Below are 6,978 nucleotides of genomic sequence, written 5' to 3'. Positions count from 1 at the left end.
ATCGCTTAAAAGCTAAAAATCGCGTTTATGGAAGTACATGGGCTATTTTTGCCAAAAATCAAAGGTTGGAGCACACCCCATCACGCGTGGGTGTGAGTCCATGTGGACAACTCAACGCGGGCACCTGTCTGCACCAGATTTGGTTCGTTTTGACACGCTTATTCGTTTTTAATGCTAAATCATGCCGATTTTGACCCAAATCCCGAAAATTAAGGTCCAAATTAAGTCATTTGATGTCATAACATGTCCAAGTTCATTTTCTTGTTGGTAGAACCGAAATCTTTGAGTTATTGGGCTTGACTTCATCATTAATTGATTATTCGATTTTCCTAAATGAGTTATAAACTAATAAACCAATTTTGGATTTTGTATATATCAAAACATGTCTTAAACCCTAAAACGCTACTACAACATTAGCCACCATATCTCTAACCATGAATTCCCTCTCTTTCATTATCGGTTTCTTCAAAATTCTTTAAATTTTTTAAGCTTCCATTGACTTTCAAGCTTCAAGACTCTCTGACCTCGTTTATCTCCTAGTTCTATTCATCTTACCTGTAACTTTTCTTCTATTATTTCATAGGTTTTCATCTCATAAAGAAAGCCCCCTAATCAATTTATGTTATTGAGATGGTTTTGGTGGTCAATTTGATATCGATCTGTTAAGGGCCCCTAATCAATTTATGTCATAGATTTTTCAATTACTATATCTTCCGGTGAAAAGTAGTTTTCAGGCCGGAAGACCTTTTTGTTTGTCACGAAATTTTGAGTGTACTGGTCAGAACTCGACATCAGATTTGAAGTTCGGATTTGAACTGTACCAGCTTTGTTGGTGCATGTTTTGTAACAGATGATCTTTTGTGTTTGTTAGAATTGAGAGCAACGGTCAAAGGGGAGTCTGTTGGTGCATTTTGTGACCGTCGCTATGCAATTCTGATAAGCGGAAACGAAGTACGAAGTTAGAACAACTTCGCCATAGGCGAAGTTAGAACAACTTCGCCTTAGGCGAAGTTGTAACAACTTCGCCTACAGGCCCAAGCCGGTGAAGTTGTTTATATATATATACGTGTCTTGTTTAGGTTTGAGTATCTAGAAAGTCAGAGTGTTTTGTGATCAGTTTATTTTGTCTAGAGAGAAACCGAGAGGGAGAGTCGTGTGGGACGGCCCGAGGTAGAGCTCACCTCGGGTCGGCCGTCATTTGATTTCGTGTTTGGTATGTAATGTGTTTCGGTTATTATATAAAAGATCTGCAGATGTGTTTATCCCATTCGTGTGTTTGTTCGTGTGTTTGTTTGTGTGTAATCGTGTTCTTCGTCTTCTACACCATAAACGAGTCAAGGAGGATTCCGCACTCCTAGACCTCGTGCGGATCTCCTATCGATCGGCGACGCCCCGGGGGGACCTACAGTTGGTATCAGAGCCTTAGGCTCTTATGCTATGGTTCGAGATCTGCGTTTTGGTGTTTCTGATGCGTTTTTAGCCGAACAGCCGCCGCAGGCGAAGTTATGGGGTTCAGGCGAAGTTGTCGCTTAAATTTTAGGGTTTAGGCGAAGATATAAGGTTAAGCGAAGTTATTCACAACTTCGCCAACCTCACAAGTTCGCTTATCTCAGGCGAAGTTATCTGTCAGGCGAAGTTTTGGTCAGGCGAAGTTTTGGACAGGCGAAGTTAAGGAGGAGCGAAGTTAAAAAAAAAAAAAAAAAAAAAAAAAAAAAAAAGGAGCTTTCGTTTTTTTGGCCAGGTGTACGCGATTATTGTGAGACTGAAGACGTTGTTCCGTCAACGAGTGAAATTTGTTATCTCTTGGTCTTACGTGTGAACAAATACGTGTCAACTCTGGATATGGAGTTGAGGTTGTGAATGGGATATTGATTGAAACTGGATATTGACACATATTTGGGTGTTTGTGGGCAATGAAATAGTTGTTGTTCGAGGTTGACCAACTGAAGAAAGTCAAATTGAACTGAAAGTTTTCGTCATTACTGGATTGCGGTCAGAGCATATTATTTATGTTATTTTCAAGGCGTTCGAGAATTGGATCCTGAAACGTGATGCTTATTTATTAAAGTGAAAATTCTTGAACAAGTTGGATTTAATCGGGAATTAAAGTGTTATATGTTCTTGATCATTATCCCTGGTGATTGAAGATGCTTCGGATTAATTAATGGTCATGTGTGTTAGATTCTGTCAAGGTGGTTTTGTGATGAAATTGATCACTTGATGTTGAGTAGTTGAAGATTAAACCTTATCGTATGCCGACGTGTTGGTGAAGTTGTGGAGGGAGCCCAACTTCACGTGTTGGTGAAGTTAGAAGAACTTTACGTGTTGTGAAGTCAGAAGGACTCACGTGATTGGTTGAGATGATCAATTAGGCACGGGGATGCATGCATTTCAAAGACCTCAATCTATATAGTCGGAGAAGCTTACACTGAAGGGGAGATTGGATATGGAAGACGCTGGGTGATTGGTAGATTTGTGAAGCTACAAGATAGTTTCAGACACGGCTGGTTGAAGAGCAAACAGAAGATCATCAGTTAAGAGGGAGTCTGTTGGTGCATGTTTTGTAACAGATGATCTTTTGTTTTTATTAGAATTGAGAGCAACGGTCAAAGGGTAGTCTGTTGGTGCATTTTGTGACCGTCGCTATGCAATTCTGATCAGCGGGAACGAAAAATGAAGTTAGAACAACTTCGCCATAGGCGAAGTTATAACAACTTCGCCATAGGCGAAGTTGTAACAACTTCTGCCATAGGCGAAGTTAGAACAACTTCGCCTTAGGCGAAGTTGTAACAACTTCGCCTACAGGCCCAAGCCCGTGAAGTCGTTTATATATATATACGTGTCTTGTTTAGGTTTGAGTATCTAGAAAGTCAGAGTGTTTTGTGATCAGTTTATTTTGTCTAGAGAGAAACCGAGAGGGAGAGTCGTGTGGGACGGCCCGAGGTAGAGCTCACCTCGGGTCGGCCGTCATTTGTTTTCGTGTTTGGTATGTAATGTGTTTCGGTTATTATATAAAAGATCTGCAGATGTGTTTATCCCATTTGTGTGTTTGTTCGTGTGTTTGTTTGTGTGTAATCGTGTTCTTCGTCTTCTACACCATAAACGAGTCTAGGAGGATTCCGCACTCCTAGGCCTCGTGCGAATCTCGTATCGATCGGCGACGCCCCGGGGGTACCTACAAGCTTGCTTAAATATTAAAAGTTTTTAAGTGTGTGCTTTTCATTAAATCCTAACCGAACTGAGCAGGACCTGGCCCAGAACGACAACCCGAAAAATAAAAGATATGGACCAAAGATCGGACCTGTAGAGGCAACCGATCTCGGCTATGAGTCGGTTATTAGAGCTCGGGTCACATCTGAAGACCGAAGACTGATCCGGTTGGAGAAAAACTCAATTGCAGACTCAATATGGGTAGTAATTAGATCAAATTCATCTTGTGTTTCATTAAACTAAAGTCGCTGTTAACAATCGCAGCGATCTGAAATGATGAAATCGCTAGAGAGTTGTGTACTATGTGGTGCCGAAATCAAGACCTGCCGGACCATTTAATGGCGGTTCGTGGTGGTGTCGTACGGTTGTACTGTAATGGTAGAGATAGGATTTGATTTGTAAGAAAAGAAACAAAAAAAGTAGGAGTTTGCTAAACTTGGGGCTTGAAGTGTATTCTGCTTCATCGGAGATGTAATAATAATAAAAAAAAATACTTTACAATAAAAGACGAGTTGAAACTTGAAAGTACATTAAACTATAATTTACTTTTAGTTGGCGTCCATTTAAAATTTTCAAATTCATTTCACGTCCGTTGTTATATTAAATTTTCAAATCCATTTTCGCGTTCGTTGATATATTAAAGTATAAAATTCATTTCACACCCATTAAACCCTTTTCACATCCTTCATGTCCATCCATTTGTTCTCCAATATCCATGTTCACTTCATATTCATTCTGTTCCAATCGCTCTCCTTTACACCTCCCATGGTAAACTCAGGTCGGTTCGGTCAAACTTTGTTTCTTTGGACTTAAAACCGAATCTGAGACCAAAACCGATTTTGCGAGGAATTAAGAACTGTAAGGCCACGAACCCTGGGAACCCCACAGTTGGTAATCATTCAAACACTCGTAAAATTGAATAAACTTAAAAAACGTTTCTTCCATTAAAACAAACGTATCAGAGTATAAATTTTGCGAAAAACATGAAAAATGAAATAAGTTCCCAAAACCCGGGAATTTTGCCCAAGAACCAAAATCAGTATAACTTTTATAAGTTTCTTTGAAATAAATATTCATAAACAACTCTTCCTTCCAGTATGTCCTTCACCATCCAAGTAGCTCCGTGCACGTCTAAGCGATAAGGCATCCTCTTACATATCCTAAAACTTACAGTAGTAAAATCATGATAGCCATACCAAAGGTTTTCTAAAAGTAAAAGGGTACATCCATATAATCATCATTATCGAACTTAAACATCCTCATACATACATATACAAATGTATATGTAAACATCCATTCAATAACATTCCTATATACATAACAGTATATATATATAACATCCACGTATAACATCAGGGTCGAGCAAACGTACAACCCAAACACGTAACATCAGTGCATGCAAACACGAAGTAGGCATACATAACATTAGTAGTCGAAACGACTACAACATCACCAAATAGAGGCCAGGAAATAATGTATATACATATATATATATATTTAACATCCCAAGGCTTACCATATACTAGCAAGACTATATAAAATCATTTCAAAACATTTCATCAAGTAAGAAAACGTTTAGTTGCGCATGCTAGCCCAAAAGTAAAATGAGTAAAAAGGGCGTTGACCTTCAATCCGTTGACCTTCAATCATACATATCCATTGACTTTCATTGACCAATATGGAAAATCTAAGTGTGTTTGTGTCATAGCCTTCTGCGTTGTTTTAAAACATTAACATGGAAAATGGAATGGGGACATCCAACAAGCCTCCCAAGAGTCTTAGAATGGAAGATTATCCGTCATGGGCTGACAAGTTTGAAACTTATGTTCAAGCTTTGAGGAGGAATACATTATACCGAAGAATGAGAATGGAAGCAACTATAGGTTGTCATAAATAGCTAAGGCTGATAAAAGTCTGTTTCAAAGAGAGAAGAAGATGTTGAATCTATTTCAAAAAGCCATTAAAGTAGAAAATTTTCAACTGTTACAACACAATGGCTCGTGCTACTCAATTTGGCAAGCTCTACTAAATAAGAACAGAGAAAACCTTGACATGAGGAAAAGTAAGATGGCATTACTGAAGAAAGAGTTTGATACCTTTACTCAGGTTAAGGGGGAAAATTTTGCACAATTGGTTGAGCGATATTGCCATTTGGTGAATGAGATGAAAAGATTAGCCATTCATAATGATTCAACAATCAAATGTTGTTGCATATGCCCGACTGAATCTTGCTAGATTTATTGAGAAGCTTGAAGCACATGAATTGGAGCTGAGGAAAAAGCAAAAAATGAAATCAACAGCAGTTTCACAGTATGTTGGGTTATATTTCAAAGGGTCACAATCTGCTACTTCTTCAAATCCTAAGATCCCCACAGCGTTTTATGTAGAGAAAACTGGCCTAGCTTGTGTAACCAATGTTACTACTACTCCACATTACAGTAGTAGTTACTCAGGAACAATTCTAGTTTCTCAAGTCTTAAACACACAAGATTCTAATGTTATACAGTGCCACATTGCCGTAAATCTTAAGAATACAGGAAACATGACCACTGACACTGTAAAGGAACATATGGCATTTCTTGGATTAGTCTTAGAGTCATACGAGTGTTTGGTTGCTGGTCGTATAGGAAATTATAACATCACAAAAGAGGACTACGACCAAATTAATCCAGAGGAAATGGAAATTATTGATATACGGTGGTCCATGGCAAGTGTGATAAGGAGAGCACAAAGGTTCACGGAAATCACTCGAAGAAATGTGCTAGATGGTTCGACGTCAAAATTAGGTTTTGATAAATCTAATGTGAGATGTTTTCGTTGTAAAGAAAAAGGACACTTCAAGAGGGAATATACAAGCAAGAATGTGGAGGATAATGCTGCAAATCCCTTTGGGCGGGATTACTACAAGCCAGCAATATATCATCGTCCCGAGCGAGGGTCATCAAAAGGCAAGAAAATGACTGAAGCGTCAAACTCACAACAAAAGGCTGCTACAGCTCAAGTAGATGAAGGTTTCAATTGGAACTCGGTGTTCCAAGCAAATGTGGCGGAAATGTTTGATGAGGGTAAGCAAAAGGGTATGGTTGAAACAGTGGTTGAGGATAAGATTGAGAATGTGATTGTGGATAAGGTTAAGAATGTGGTTAAAGGGATTGAGGACATAGTGGACGAGTTCGTTGAAAATGAAGTGGTTAACGATCAAGGTATGGACAAAAGGTTTCAAGGATGAGAAAGAAGAAAGTGACAAGGTTGTTGAAGAAATTGTTCAAAGTACTTCAGATGATGAACTTCCACGAACATATGACAAACTTCACGAAGTTCCTTCTGACTATCTGATTTCATTATTTCCACCTGATATCATAGAAAGTTTTTCAGTTTGGTTTAATGGAGAAAAAGTACCTCATGGAAAGATGGACTTTGGAGATGAAGAAGATGTGATAATTCCTGAAGACAAAGTTTCTAGTGATGAGGAGAAATCTGACGAAGTAAAAGATGAGTTCTTTGAAGGTTTGGTGGAAGAAGTCACCGATGAAGATTCTGAAATTTCAAGTGAAGAATGTTCTCCAACAGATCAGGTACTCATGGCACATCAGGTAACTCTCAACTCAAATATCTGTGAAAATGTGAATTGCCATTTGATGAGTGTGATTTTAAGTCACCTGAAATTAAAGAGTTAAAAAGACACTATGATCAAGTGTTATTAGATCTTAATAGAGTTAATGTGGCTTATAGGAAATTGCAAAAATGTGAAAAGAATTTGTGGGCAAG

This window comes from Bidens hawaiensis, unplaced genomic scaffold, assembly GCF_021521415.1.
Source record: "Bidens hawaiensis isolate Kalapana, Puna unplaced genomic scaffold, B.hawaiensis_p1.1 tig00004658_1, whole genome shotgun sequence".
NCBI lineage: Eukaryota > Viridiplantae > Streptophyta > Magnoliopsida > Asterales > Asteraceae > Bidens > Bidens hawaiensis.
The sequence above is the reverse complement of the archived record's forward strand: the minus strand, read 5'-3'. Positions refer to the sequence as shown.